The sequence below is a fragment of the Melospiza melodia genome, chromosome 3 (assembly GCF_035770615.1).
Source record: "Melospiza melodia melodia isolate bMelMel2 chromosome 3, bMelMel2.pri, whole genome shotgun sequence".
In the NCBI taxonomy this organism is placed as follows: domain Eukaryota; kingdom Metazoa; phylum Chordata; class Aves; order Passeriformes; family Passerellidae; genus Melospiza; species Melospiza melodia.
The window spans coordinates 71182524-71198275 of NC_086196.1; the positions used below are offsets into that span (position 1 = coordinate 71182524).

General features: G+C 43.5%; 1 protein-coding gene across 4 annotated transcripts in view; it reads right to left on the reverse strand.

Annotated features, from left to right (window-relative positions):
* The window catches only part of ESRRG (estrogen related receptor gamma), a 390326-nt gene extending 375327 nt beyond the window's left edge, over window positions 1-14999 (reverse strand). Inside the window, exon 1 of one of the 4 annotated variants that reach the window (XM_063152197.1) lies at window positions 14920-14999. The gene's annotated coding sequence lies outside the window, so the exon portion shown is untranslated. The remainder of the gene's footprint in view (window positions 1-14919) is intronic. The other 3 variants (XM_063152186.1, XM_063152210.1, XM_063152208.1) reach the window with 3 other exon arrangements.
* Between the last annotated feature and the right edge of the window lie 753 nt (window positions 15000-15752).

Here is a 15752-nt window from a genome sequence, read left to right on the forward strand (position 1 = left end):
AGAGGTCTGAACTGGGGAGAAACTACCTAAAACCCAGGCAGGCTCTCTGCCTCTGCTCTGAATCCAATGTTTGGCATCACTGGCAACGCAGGAAAGTGACTGAACTGATAATGAGAATGTATAAGGTGTTTTGTGACCTTGTGCCAAGCACAGAGTTTGTCAAATGTCATTCAGTGTCATTCCATGCCACAGACATCGACTCTCTAATGTGAATGAAGCCTCCTAAACATTAAACTTAAAACTGTTTGTTGCTTTGCTTTTGTCAAAGGAAATGGCAAGGGGGAGGGGATGGAACCAAAAAAAAAACTAGATGAGGTAGAAATTATGTAAAGTCTGGTAGTAAACAAGCAAATTTTTTAAAAGAAGCATAAATATAAAAGCCAAATGATACAAACTGCTGACCCTTTAAACATTGACATAGGAAAAGCTATGAAGATGAAAAAATCCAGCTTCTACTTTGTGTCAAGGACTGTAATGGGTCACACGTTACAGAGGGTAACCTGGAGTTATCCCTTACAGATAAAGTAGTCCCAGCTACTCTGTGTAACAGGCAAGGATGCCCACAGGATTCTCATTTTGTGATTACAAGCGTGGCTTTGCCCTCCTGTGCTTGTCTTGGTTAAGGATATAGGGAATGGATTTCACCTACAACTCCCTCATGCCAAACCTGTTTATTTAATTAAGAATAATTCTGGTAACAAAATAAACATTGACTGAAGAAGGTAAACATGGAGGAACATAAACAAGAAATCAAGTGCTTAAATTCTGTGGTGCTGAATGACTTTGACCATGAGTCTTGGTATTAAGGCTCAAATATTAAGCCTGGTATTAAACTCAGATTGAAGGCAATGAGGGTTTTATAGGAGCATGCCTGATATGAAATCCTGCTTAAATAAAAAAATGAATTGGATTATTGTGCACTCTGCTTCCACTGAGAGATCTCTGAGTGTGGGATCCACCTTGCAGTGCTGGGGTATCCTGGCTCTCCCCCACTCCTGTCATTACAGGGGCATTACTCATCCAGAGAGGAAGGTGTCCTAAATCCCCAAGACGATTGGCACAGCACAGACAGGAGGAAATCTCAGCGCTCAGCCAATGCCAGGCAATGAAGGATCCTCTCTGGGAGTTGGTTAGTAGTGCCAATGTTTGATATTTGTCGTAACAACCACCGACTGTTTTGTTTTTTGTTCTAACAATGTGAATTATGCATTAAACATTAATACAAGTGAGTGTACTTTCTTTTGATCTTCAAGCATAATCATTTCTAATGAGAGCTTATACATGAGCATTGAAACAAATCCCTGAGTCATGCGAATTTACATTGGTTTTACTCTGTGGGAAAGATCCCACATGAGTTACTCATGTCTGTAAAACATAACATACTTGGAAGAAAAAAATGAGCTTGCATTTGTCTGTTGGAACATAAATATCTGCGTAGACATTTGGCTTGTGCCAAAGTCAGTAATGAAACATTAAATGAAACATTAAAAAGTTAATTTATCAGAGATCAGGATTCAGGGCGGGGCCCTCAACTAATGTGAGATCCCAGTCTACTCAGAATAAGGTCACCTCTTAGTTTCTCCCATCTGGCTTCTTAAAAGAGTTGAGTCTAGTATCAGAGGAATTTGAACTAGCTTGAAGTGAAAGGATCAGAATTTGGCTTGCTTGATAGAGATAAAAGTTGCCAAACTGCCATCACCAAGTTATAATATGCCAATCCATGGCAGGCAAACTGTGCAGTGCTAAGTGGCACCTCTCCAAATGCCCTTGACAGCCAGTGCAGGCCAGACCCACTGTAGAACCTGCTTGGCCATGTTTAATATCTGCACTTCTTAAAACAACAGTCACAAATGGTACATTCCATAAAAACATAAACACTGTGGATTGTGCAACTGCCAAGACAGTTATTTAAAATGCAAACAGAATTTAAGCCCTTTCCCCTTTGACACACTGCACAAATATTAAACCAACAAGCAATTAACAGTCTGCACTAAAGCAGCCGTGCTGCGTGTGCAAGGGACAGGAGTGCACTGGGGAAAGTGTACGTGATGGGCCCCACTCCTGGGGCTGCAGGTGCTCACTGCAAGATTTCCACAATGCCTCTTGCCTTTCCAAACAGATCTCAGTGCCAAAGGTTGCAGGAGGTGGCTGTTGGGAAGGTATGTATTACGTTTAATGGCAGATAGGTTCTCTCTGTGATTAAGGTCATATCTCAAGAATTCTCAAAAAAAGCCCATTAATGTATTTTATTCTTAATGTGTTAGTGCTAAAGGAGTCCTGGAAGCCAGAAATCCAGGATTACCCCACATAATTCAATGTTTTCACAGGAGGCTACAGTCATGCTCTCTGCTGCTTCCCTTCTCTTGTCTGAATAACCTTAAATACTGATGGTACATCTTCAAAAGGAGAGTGGAAGCAGCCTGTGCATAGAATAGTTTATAGACTGGAAGAAGAGCAAATACAAAACCCTTCATCCCTGAACTTGAATTCTCCAAGTGCTCTGTTTTATATAATGACAGAGGAACTAATATTGTTGCCGTAGAGAAGAAAGCATCCAAGACACTCCATTATGGAACCCCAACACTGTTTGTATTCATTATCTTCCCTGAGGTTGCACAGCTTCATCTGGCATGTTAAGTTAAAAGATGGATAGATCAGTGTTGGGTCTTAAATAATTTTGGATGCCTCAACTCCATCTAGACCCTGCTTGAAGCCCATGGACATTACCCAGCTTTAAGAGTTCAGTGAGTCTTCTGACTTTTCAGAATGCGTCAGTACATCCCCAGGCACTCACAAAAAGCTGTGCTTGCAAAGATGGGATAGATACAGGTAGAAAATGGTGTACAGGAGCATATAGGAAGGCCTCTCTAAGCATCAGCCAGGGTGACAAAGCATGATGGCCCATGGGTTCCCAGGCTGTATTCACAGCCCTGGAATGCCTGCTGGAAACACTCCCCTGTAATTTAGCTCATTTGGTGTGCATTAAGGATGCTCATTTCTAGACCCCTGAGTGAAATGTGATACTGAACTCATTCTTCCTCTTACACCAGCAGGCCTCAGGAGATGGCCAAGAGGCCGATGGGAAGGAGGGAACACCAGTTTTAATCCAGTTGTTCATGATGGAAAACTATGAGAAAAGTGAAAAGATCTTATTCCACAGACCAAGGCATTTACTTATATTTATCTGCCTAACCTCAGTCAGAACCCTGAATTCCATTACTCTATGTGAATGTTATGGTATGGTCTTATTTGGTAATTACCTGGTCAGAGCCACAGACAATATGCAGCCAGTGAAAGCCTGGTGGAGGCATACCAGTTTCTACCAGCTGAGAATCCAATCTTCAATTTCAAATTAAAATATTGAGAAGTTGCGTTTTTCCATGGCATTTTAGTCGTATTATACAAAGGGGAAAAAAAAAAAAGGCAAGAAAATAAAAAATAAAGTTGTAGCTATTTATATAACCAGGACAGAAGCTGAACCAATGTGAAGTCTTTAGCAATGAAATTCTACATCCAAATTATTAGGTATTTCAGTGTTGGTGCCATTTGGATTACTGCTTAACTTTAGGGCAGCAAGGTAAGCTCATTTTCTTGCCTCTGTCTTTTCAGCCACCATTAGGGCTCCCTTCCCATCCTCCAGGGAGAGGGAGAGAAGTTACACAATGGGTGCTTTTCCATGGGCGGATGTCTAAATGTGAAGGGAAACAATTGAATTTTAATGACAATTTTGAGACTCTTGAAGTTAATTTCTGGGCAGTGCAGAAATTAGTGGGGCTTGCTGCTGCCAAGAGCTGCATGTTCTCCTCTCCTTCTGATGTTAGTAGGATTACAGGTCTCAGCTTTTGGCAGAAATAACTCCCAAAATAGTAGGTCCTTCTCTCAAAAGACAGAGCAAGAGACCTCCAGCTGTCAGACCCAACCAAGTGTCAGGGCAGAGCAATGGCTACAAAAAGCAGGGTAACTGCACCATATTTACACTGCCAGAGATGTGTTCTCATTAGGTATTTACAGCATTATCCAGGGTGGAATGGTAAATTTGTTAGGTGCTGCACAAAACATTTAACCGGAAAAAGTTCCTGCATCCAAAAGCACGACAAAAATGATTGAGGAAGGAGAGTGGCAAACAATGGGATATCCTTGGAAAAAAAGTGCACCAGTGATTGCAGCAAAGGCAGCCAGCTATGAAGGCTTTTCCTACACACAACGTAACAATAATTCTGCTAAGGAGGCAAGTTATTTCCTTTTTAGCTATGCTATTTCCACTGCATTACTGAATCATGGTTTGTTAATAGCTTACAAACATTAAATTTAAAAAGCTTTAGGAACTTTGTCATACCTAAGACAATACGTATCAATTTATCAATTTCTATAAAAATACATAATCCAATTGGTTTTGGGCTTGTGGTTGTCAGGATGGGGTTTTTTAATGCCTTTAATAAAGAAGGGATAATTTTGGTCTTGTTTTTGTCTTCTTAGAAGACTCAGAAAGGAATATAATGGGTAGTCCCAAAATCTGTATGTATCTAATTGTTGATAGCAAACTAGAAAATAAAAGATGCTTCAAAATAGTGCCAGTCTTTTAATCTGCTCTGTGGTTGGATGATTGAATGTCAAGCATTTTCACCAAAAGCACGAGAGCCATTACAGTCTTTTCAATTTTGGGCTATGCAATTATAGCCTCAAACAGGTCATGGAAGGGTTCAACCTTCCCCATGTTACCCCTCTGGTCAGATGGCAGCTCCAGCCAAAAGGAAAGAAGAAAAGAGGACAGCCATAGCCACCTGGCAGTGCCTTTTTGCACAGCAAAAAGCAGGCAGGGGAGGAGGGACCTGGTACCCAGCCAGGTGTGGCAGCACTTCGAAACCAGGCTGCCAAGCTGGAGCTCATCCTCTGAATGGGATTCTGCAGGGGGAGGCACAGAGAAGGTAACACTGGGGAATTGCTTCCCTTGCAAAGATCCTGTGTCCCCATTTACCCTCTCCCATGAGATGGCCAAACGTGCCCCTTATTTAGCAGAAAGTGTTCAGCCTGGTATTGAGTACGTTACTGTGTCCACCGGTCTGCTACACAGAGTACAGAAAACATTCAGTTACAGGAGAATTAAAAGAAGCATTAGGGAGACTCACATTACTGACTGAAACCAAACCATTTTTTCCTAACACCATATTTTATATACTGTACCCAGAGTTAAGCTGTGTCCATTATTTCCTTCTACTTACTTATTTCTCCAAAGGTGATTTTACTTAGATCAAATTTCTGCACTGTACTACTGGATACTATGGTACAGTTCATTGCTCTAAAACAATTTCACTGGTTTAGAAACTCCACCATAATGTTTTGCCACTAGATTTCTGCTGAGAAGTAGAGGCACTGGCTCACAAACACCCCTTCTAAGTCCTAATGGAGCCTTCCCAAGAGCCTGTGTTACACTTACCAGGCTTGCATACACAGCTAACTCTCTGTGCCCCTGCTCTGAGCCCTTGGGACACGGGTGCTCTGTTAAGACTACAGAGAAAGGAAAAGCATGGCCATGAGCAACAGTTAATAATTTTAATGGCTGTTAATGTAAAAACATATTCCTAACCTTACTTACTACAGCCAGATATATGGTAGGAGACATGGTTTTGCATGAACCAATTTATTTTTTCTTTTTAACTCTTTTGTGTGAGCGATCATTTTTGAGAGATTGTTGCAGTAATGTTCAGCTGTTATGAGACTGCTCCTTCACATTTCTACCTGTGCAGATGGGATATCATATTTCTGTCTAAGTTACAAGACCACTCAGAGTTAACATCCAGAAAGAGTTTCCTCTATTCCAGCAGTAGTTGCTACTGCTCAGAACAACTCTTTAGGTACAAGTTTAATAGAAATGGCCCTTCCCTATTTTCCACTACAGCTCAGCTTTTATTTTTATTTTTTTATTTTCTGCCTCAGCTTTTATGCTGCTGTGAGCCTGTACAAAATGGGATGCTAATTTTCATCCCCCTGCCCTCAGTCCAAGAAGTGCTACGCAATTCCATCTGATTTCACATAATTCTGCTCTTGCACCTAGAAATACAGGCGTTAACAGTCAAGAGTTCTTTGGGTACTGGAAAGATTAACAGGTCTTTCAGTCCTCATACAGGTGACCACAAGGTACAGGCTTTATAGACATTTGATGAATGAAGGGTTGCCTCTAAATGAAAGCATGGCACAAAGCTCTAGAGGAAATCATTGCAGCAAGATTTTGGGAGTTTGTGAAGGCACCGTGAAATGGACGCACTTTATGAGGCTGCAACATGTGTGTAGAAGGTATATGCAACCTGCTCTGTATTCCTAAAATGATCACCAACATATCATTGGGAACTTGGGCTTCTGAGAGTCATTTCTCTCTCTGTGCCTCGGTTCCCTTATATGAAAGTCAGGATTATGTCTTTGGTGCCCCTTGGATGAACAGAACAAGTTCACCTCTTAAACGTTAAGTGTTACAATCAATCACAGGTTTACCATGTCTTTTTCTGCCTAACCATTTAAAACTAATAATATCAAAATAAGCCACTCAAAAATTATTAAAGATTGCAGAAGTCCCAGACTGTGGAACATGAATCTCAGTGATTTCAGTGTGATGGATGGATGTGATGCCAACCTCAGAGATAAGAATTAGCTTCAATGTGATTTGAAAGATCCAAGAACTCCAGGGACAAATGATTTGTTGTGCATTTTGTGTTAGATCAGGAAAGATCTATGCCAGTCCCAACACTGTCTATTGTTCCTCTCCACTTTGAATATTTTCCTATGAATGCTGCTTGCTGCCTAACAAGCTATCAAAAAAAACTTCAGAACCCAGCATTCATTCTATGGTTGAATTTATTGTGTTTTCCCTCTTAAAGAATATTTATTTTGAAATATTGATGAAAAATTATTTGCCAGGTAATCAGTAAAGGAACTGAGATATAATGCAGTCATTATAGTCATTCTCACATACATGGGTCTTCTACAGGTGATCCTTTCTTACATAAATGCACTTATGCTTAAGGAAGGTTAGATGCTACATTTTCAGTAATTTCTTTCTTCTACCAAGACAGATAACGTTGGATACATAAAGTTCCTCTTTTATGTGACACTTCCTTTAAAGCAAGTTTGTCCCCTTGAGTAAATTTTTCCTTGGCTATAATGTGATATATATATACACACACATCTGTATCTGTCATAGATATCTACATTTATATATCACACTTAGTCCACTGCAAGATGTTATTACAGATTGGAAAAAGAAAAACAAAAAGGACAAATTTCTCTACTCAGTGTTTAAGAGTAGTTGGTATCACCAAATTTAGAATTGTGAATTCCTTTTTTTTTTTGCACCTGAATACACCACCTGCCCGAGCAGCCCCTGATGTCAGTAGCAGTTCATGTATGTGTGCAGCTGCCAAATCTTTTGATATCCAGGTGCCAGAAACCATCACTCGACTACAGTATTTTTTTCTGACATATGTAAAATATTCAATCAGCCTAAAAGTATTAAACACTTTCTACAAAGACATGTTGTAAAGAATTCCAAGTGTCTTTTGAAAAAGGAGTCGCTACCCTGTATCCTACTAAAATGCATACTACTTCCAACATTTTTCAAGTAGGCAAGATGAATATGGAGGGAGGAGGGAAGAAAATTTTTCAGAAAACATTCAAGTTAGAAAGAGAAAAAAAATTCTTATTTATAGTTCAGAGATCTGTGCTATTTTAATTCCTCATTTAAAGAACTATTTTAAATTACAAATTGCAAGCCTATTGCAGATATCTTGCTCTTCTTGCGTGAATACAAAAATATGAAAGAATGAGGTAAAAAAAGATATTAAATAGTGATTTAATTTGTTCAGAAAGCATTGAGTGATTAGCATCTGCATGGAATTACATAGCTCAGTTCTACTTGAAAATTCTCCTAACTGGAGGAAAACATGCAAGACCCTCACCCATTTTAACAGCCGTCATAAATGGATGTTAAACTTAGCAGCAACAGTTCACTGGCAGCTTCCCAAGACTGGCATCAATGTAAGAATTTGTATTTGATATGAATGGGAAAAAATCATTTTTAGTGCTGTATTTGAATGAAGGTTTGAAATAATTAAATGCAATACACCAAAGATGCCACTCAAGGACATGAGAACTATTTCAGGGGAGAGGGAGGAGGGCAAACTTCCCACTGCATGATGAAAAATATGAAAGTATTAAGTAGAAATATTTCAAGAAATTAAGGCCTGGAACTACAGCTTTCAACAAAGAAGATGATGTCAGTTCTGTGTATTCCTGCACAAGAAAACCAAAGTGCTGGCTGGGATTTCTGAGCATTTCCACAACCCAAACAGTAAGAGGAAGCTATTCAAAGTCAAGAGTTTCAGTGTTAATTGCAATGAAAACAGATCAGAGCCTTTATCCTAATCAGTTACTTAGAATGAACTGATACTGATTTATCATCTTTTCTCCCTCTGTGTTTAGAGCCAGAGTCACAAATTACTGATGTGTTTTCAAAGTCCCACACATGAACAATAACATGCAATTCTTGCAAATATTTTGAGGGAAGGGATTGCCTGTATTTTGCCAGTGCTGTACATCAGGGTCATGAGTCACTAAGAAAATATGGAGAAATATTTGGTTTTGTGCTTTGAATAAGAAGTCTTTTGTGACAGAATATAAAATTGGGGAAGTAGTTTCTAAGTTTATTATTATTACTCTGTTTATTAAGAATGACAAACTTTGAAACAGTTGAAATATTTAGATGGAAACATGCCATTATCTCCAGTATTTTCTGCAAATGTTCAGTCAACATCCTAATTGTACTCCTGTCCTATATGATGAAATGAGCTCCAGCTCTCTCCATGCATGACATAGCAGTAAGAAAAAAGAAAACACCTAAATGCTATTTATTCAGCAACTGAATCTTAGCCAAAATGAACTAATGTTTACTATGGTTAGAGGTAATTTTACACATATAGTAACCACATAAGGCACTTGTAACATTTGAAAGCCTGAGATTTACATTATCCGGTAGGCTCTTCTAATTTTTTTAGGTAAATGTCAACAGAATTAAACACAGGCATTTACAGGAAAAAAATAATTAGCTTTGCTAAGGCTGAGATAAGCAAATAAAAGAAAATAAATACTATGTTAAAGTTGCTAATGACCTATTCTCAACAAAATTCTTACAGTAACATGCTCTCCTTTCCTTTCTAGCAATATGTAATTCTCTGCAGGGATGTCAAGGGGACCATTCTCTCAATTTTCCTAGCAAGCCAACATCTGCTAAATGCAGCATGACATGCTGTTTACCTTTCTTGTAAACTTGAGGCTTTTCCATTTAAGAACTGTATAAATGAATCAGTATTCATTCACACCTATGCCTAGAAGTATCCATTACAAAGCAGAGAGTGCTCATTTTTAATCTCCTCCTTATTCTGATTTTATGCCACATTCCTTTGCACTGATGCTGTTTGGAATTGCCCTACATATATTAACAAATTCAAGGAAAGTAAAACCAAAAATAATGGTGATGTTCCCCTAATTTTCTGCATTTCTTGACAAAGGTGATAAAAATGCAGAGGTAAAAAGTCTTGCCATATATCTCCTTTAAACTCAGTAGTTTAACAAATAGCTACAAAAGAGAAGTTTTGTCCTCTGCTCCAAAAACCAAGATGACAAAAATCCCAAACTATATATTTAGATTTGCCTTCTAAAATCCTGTGCAATATTTAGTAACTTGTATTTGATGGCAGAATTTCCAAGGGAAATAGTAGGGGGTTGTCTGTTTTGCTTTGATTTTTTTAAACGTATATACATTTCTCATCTGCTTAAAGGAAATCTACCTACATCAGCAAAAAGCACAGGTGAAAAGACAAATTAACAGGAAAAAAATGCAACCACCCTTTCTTTAGTGAATGCCTTTGAATCAAAGTAATTTTTCTCATGCTGCAGAAACCCTCTATTTGAACAAGCACCCACTAACATCACTTGTCTCTCTAATTGTCTTCATTACTGACACAGAAGCAGCCTTTGTTGATCACACAGAGCATTCTCTAAAATCCATTTTTCCAATTAGGTTTTTATTCTCCTTCTTCTGCTTTTATTTAGTTTTGAGCACAATTACATCTGTGCTTGGGTTAACTTGTGGCAGTAAGGCATTTGCAGAAGCTGTTGCTCTCAGTAACGTTGGCTATTACTGATTACAGCATTGCTCAAGGCAGATTCCTTGTTCTAAATGGCACTGAACATTTTTACCTGGATATTGCAACACCACATTATGAGCACTGGGATATAAACAGAGCAGTAAGCAGTGCTGCTGGCCTCAGGATTTAAACAATAAGCCAGGAGAGTTGTGTGTGGAGACACAGCTAGAAAATCGAGCTACCACCAAAGCGGCTGATGCAATGTCTGTATCTTTCTCTAATTTGCTACTGACCAATTATTACATTCAACTCTGAATCACAGTCCTAAATAATAAAGGTCAAAGTTTTCATGGACATTTTCTGTGTTTGAGTTGCCATCTTGAAAAAGCTAAAGCTGTGTTTTCAGCTGCAAGGTTCCCAAATTTCTCATTGGGATTGTATGCCCTCAACATCAGAAAAAACAAAGCCTCACATCACCTCAAATCAAGCCCCATTTCATTGGAAAAATGGGTTTAACCTCTGCCAAAAGGATGGGTTTATCCCTAAAATGTATTCACATTTAAAAAATCCTGGTCTAGAACATTTGTTTAGTCGACCCCAATCTGATCTCACCCCTTTTCTCAACTTTGTTAAGTACCAGAAAAAAAAGCTATACAAATTCTGGAAATTTTGCACATCATAATAAACATTTGTGGCATTTTTACATAATACAAAACTACTGCACATATAAAATTTTCTTAAATAATTTTATAGAATCTCTACCTATGTAAAACCAGCAAATATTTGTGGACATTCTCATGATTATGAGAATTAGATTCATGCAGCTTTTCAGCAAATGCTGAAGTGCTACAATCATCCATGATACCCTTGGATATAAAGGTGGGAGCACAGCAGCACTGTTAGGGAAGCGTGCTGGAGTTGAGGATGCTGACCTGGCTCTGTCTGTCACCTGCTGTGACCTACTCCAGTGCACCATATCAAAAATTCCTTTTTCACATCAGCTTTCCTAATACCTAGTTCACCCAAATAAAGTGTTTTCCTACTTTTATGTATCAGGAGGAGAGGTAAGAATCCTGTGATAACAGATGTTTGTGAAGTGCTTTGGGATTTCTTAGTGCAAGGCAGAATAAGCTTGTAGTTCTCTAACATTTAATAATGATTAGTAAAGACGAGATAAGACTACTCCACATTGTACCAAATAAAGGAGTTTTCCTTTTCCAGGAAGTTTTGGTATTATTGCCACTACTGAACAATGCTGTGATCTGCTATTAACCACATTAAACCTGTCTTTTAAGCTGTGATGCTGCTCTATGAAGACAGTCCATCTATTTTGAAATTAAGCCCCAACTTGTTTAACTCCTGACAACACTTAACCAGAGCCCTATCAAGCAAACACGAAAAACAGCAAAAAAAAAAAAGTGGCGGAGACAAAGCCATTCTAAGATTGTGTATCCCAAACCAATATGTGTTCCCTAAAATCTAGCATTCAGAAAACCTTCATCTCTGTTACCTGCTGCCTCATCTCATTGCATGTCCGCCAATCACTATTATTTTCTTCCCTTTCCCACCAAAAAGGATGTTTGTTTCCCAAAACGCGTTTAAATGGCGAAGGGGGTGCCCGGTCCTTGGTGCTGTGGCCACAGGAGCTCCTCCTGCCTCAGCATCCCTGCGAGCACGGCCCGGCTCCAGCGCCCCACATCGAGCCCTTGCTCAAGCAGAGGGATTTTGCTCTTAGCCCTGGGAAGGGACCCTCACCCTCTTTCCTTGCTCAGACACCCACTCAATGTAATTCCTCAGCTTTCGGCAACTTTGCTCCGCACCAGCAACCCCCCTGGAAACTTGGAGAAGAAGAACAAAGGGGCAAAGAACAAAGAGCCGGGGGGGGATGGAGGGGTAGGAAAGGGAGGGGAGGGGAGGGAAGGGAAGGGAAGGGAGAGCTCCCTCCTTTCGGGTCAGGCCGAGACCCTCCCCTCCGGCCGCGCAGGGTCAGCGCTGCCCGTCCGCCCGCAGCCCCGGCGGCCGCAGAGCGGGGCCGGCCCCGCCTGGCCGTGGGAGCCCCACCCGGGCTCTGAGCCCCCCACGGGCCCTGCCGGGGCTTGCTCGGGCTCTGCTTGGTGCCCGGCCGCGCAGCCCCGCTCCTGCCGTGCCTTCAGCGATGAGACAGCGGGGGGAGGCTGCCCCGGCTCCCCCGCACACGGCCGTGCCCGCCCGGCCGCGCAGCGCTGTCCCAGCGAGGGCCCGCGCCGAGCACCCTCCGCAGCATCCCCCGCAGGGAGCCCGGTCCCCGGAGAGCGACGTGTCCCCCCCACAGCTCCGCGGGACGGCTTGAGGGGCTGTGGGGACAGCTTGAGAACAGCGAGCGAGGAGCCGAGGCGAAGCAGAGGTCCCGTTTCCCTGCGGGGGTCCCGCTCCCCTCGCAGCAACGTTAAACTTTTGCCAAAGTATCGCTGTGCGCCCCTTTTTTAATGTCCCGCTTCCCTCGCACCCCGGCTTACCGAAAGCGACCCCTCTGTCCTTCCTCTGTTATCAGTTAAACAACTCGCAGAGCTGCAGGTGCCCGCGGTTACCTGTTGCTGAGAGGTCCCTGCCCTCTTATCGAGGGATGGGGGTAATTAAATCTCTTGCCACGGTGTGGTCACACTGTGCTGGCTGTGGGAGGTGTGAGCCCGTGCGGCTGCGGGCGGCGAGCCAGGGGACAGGGAAAGGTTTGGGCAGGACAGCCGTGCCCGGGAACAGGGGGAAGGTTTGGGCAGGACAGCCGTGCCCGGGAACAGGGGGAAGGTTTGGGAAGGTTTGGGCAGGACCGTGCCCGGCGTCGCTGCCCGAGCTGAGAGCGAAGCCAGCGGGGCAGGGAGAGCCGAACCCCGGGCAGGGCAGCAATCCTGTCATTAGGGACCACACGCACTAAGTGCCATCCTGCAACTACCTCTTAGAGAACGGCCGGGAATTATCATTATTCTTCTCGGGCAGGCATTTCCAATTTGGAGTTAATTGACGCTGTTCTTCATTTGAGTAATGACCACAGGAAAGCCGAGCTTTACCTGGGAAACTTTAAGAGGGTTTTTGCCCCCCGCCTTTACCCTTTCTTTCTTTTAGATTTAAGACAGAAGTGAGCTAACAGAACCTCGCTTTCCTGAAGGTGAAATTAGTCTGGTCCTTCACCGGGAGCGGGAACAAGCCGCGAGCCCGGTACCGAGGCGGGACGCGGGTGGCCGCAGGACACGGTCCAGGAGCGGTTCCGAGTTCAAACCGGGCTGGACCCCCCCTAAACCATTCCCGCCACTCTCAAATCCCAAGCGGGAAGAGCTCCCTGGTCCCGCAAGCCTCTGCCGGGAGCATCCCTCATGTGCGAAATCAGAGAATGGTGGGGAACTGCACAAACAGCTTAAAACCGCGAGGCTGGCGGCTGAGGAGCGTGAGGCAGAGCTGGAACAGGCTGAAACGCTGCCCTGGGAACGGGAGGAAAACTTGAGCGCAGCCCATGCCCTGAGTTAACTAAAGCCAATTACTTGTCTCCATATAAAAGGTTTCGCGTATGGTTACAGCTGAGGAAATACGAGAAGCTGATGAGTCTGTTTTGGTTATGATTTAATCAAATAAATTAAAGGAGAAGTGTAAGGATACGCCCAATCTGGGACTTAAAAAAAAAAAAAAAAAAAAAGCGTGACTTTTTTGGGACGCTCTCTTGTCCAAAGCCTTTCCTGTTGTACAGAGCAAAGCGAGGCTCTCGGAATCCACTGATCTCATTACTGCTGGGTGTTTGGGGTTTCTCTTTTCCTCCCAATGGAGTAACCTTTCACAAACGATTGCAATTTCGGGGGGAAAAAGTGAGTAGGTGCCAAACCAAGCTGGGGGTGGGGCAGAATTTTGCGTTTCAAGCAATTTAGCAGACAGTAATTCTGCTTACAGCAGAGAGGTAGGTGGATACTTGAAAACATCTTCCACCGGGGTGTCCTACTTTGGCAATTCTAATTAAAACAAGGTTTAAAAGATGCAAAGAAAGAGCAAGCCTCTTCTTTATTTCCAGTGGGCGTGGGGGATACCGTCAGGCACAAAGAGTGCTTCCAGCTTGTTCTAACGTGCACCTTTGTTTAAAAGAAAAAAAAAAAATAATCAAGCTCGTCCTCTGATTTCAACTAATGTATTTTTACCTGGATTTCTTTCCTCTGCTTTGTGTGATCTGATACCTTCAGTGTAGCCCTGGCCCACTTTCAGCCCTGCGGGTGCCCTGCATTGTGTGCGTGTCTGAAAGAAAAGGAAAAAGTCTTCCATCTCACACTCTTTTGCCCTGTACTTGTGCTTGGCAATTGAATCGTGTCCAAGCTAGTGGTCAGCAAAACCCGCACCCTATTCCCCTTCTCGCTGCTGCCTTACCCGAGCGGAGACGCAACTTTGTAGGTGCAGCCTGGCTGGCGTGGCTGTGACCGTCCAGCGCCTCGGATCAATAAAGCAGCCACTTTTCTGACGCTTTTTTTTCCACGGCTGCTTATTGAAAAGGAGCCTTTACCGCCACCTATAAATAGCGCTGCATCCAAGTCAATTTTTTTTAATGTTTTTTTCCCCTCTCTACATAAAGTAGCAAAGTTCTAACCAAGGTACCGCAAGTTCTCCTTGCTGCTCAGCCAGGGCTCGCCCGGCAGGGGCTGCGCTGGGGGTCCTGGCTCCAAAGGCGGCTGCTCCAAAGGGAGCGGAGGGGCTTCGGCGCAGCCAGCCGCAGTCCCGCACCCGCCGCCTTTGAACTTTGTTCCCAGGAACGGGAGGGAGAGCAGCGAATACCGATACTCACCGTGCTCTTTGGCTTTCCTGGTGTAACTCCGTCTCTCCCTCTTCTTTGTGTATGAGTGAGCAGAGGTTACATCCCGGGCACGCGGTATAATGCCCTGGATAACCCCGACCCTGCCTGTTAATTTAATGCTACGCTAACCTCAGAGTGTGTGATTGGAGCTCGAGTGTCGGGTTAGAAAAGCGCCTCTCCGCGCTGGAAACAAATTCGCTTTCTCTCTCCGCACCCACCTCCTTTCCACGCGGGATCTCCCAGCCCTGCATTCCTGCACAAACCAGGACACCTACCTTTCCGTTCCCTAGCACAGATTGCATTTTTGCCCGCTCTGGGAGCACTGTGCAATTCCCAGCCCCACGTGCCGTGCCCTGCCTGCTGCGTGGCGCTGGGGCTCCCGCATGGAGCCGGGAGAGCGCTGGCACCTGGCACAGGGAAGGAAGCGCTGCCTGCCGCCCCCCGTGCCCCCCGTGCCCCTCCGCTGGGGAAGGGGCTGCAGGGCCCGGGGCTCTCTCCCCCTCTGTCTCTGCCCAAAATCGCAGGCTCAGCCCGCGGGACCGGGCTGCTCTGCGGCGCTTTCTACCTGCCGGCACAGCGGGCTGGGAGCTGACGGACCGTCATTGCTGAGCGCGGAGCCATCAAACCCCCTCATCCCCGCGTGATCTCGAGCTCTCTCTCTCTTTATTTATTTATTTTTAATTCCCTTTCAATTTCCCCAAATGAGGTTTGATGAATACAGCTCGCTGTCCGCGTTGATACCAGGGTAATAATTGTCAGGGGGTCTGAGCGCTCCAGGAAAAGGAAAGCGGAGGAAGAGGGAGGGATACAACCTCCGCTATCTC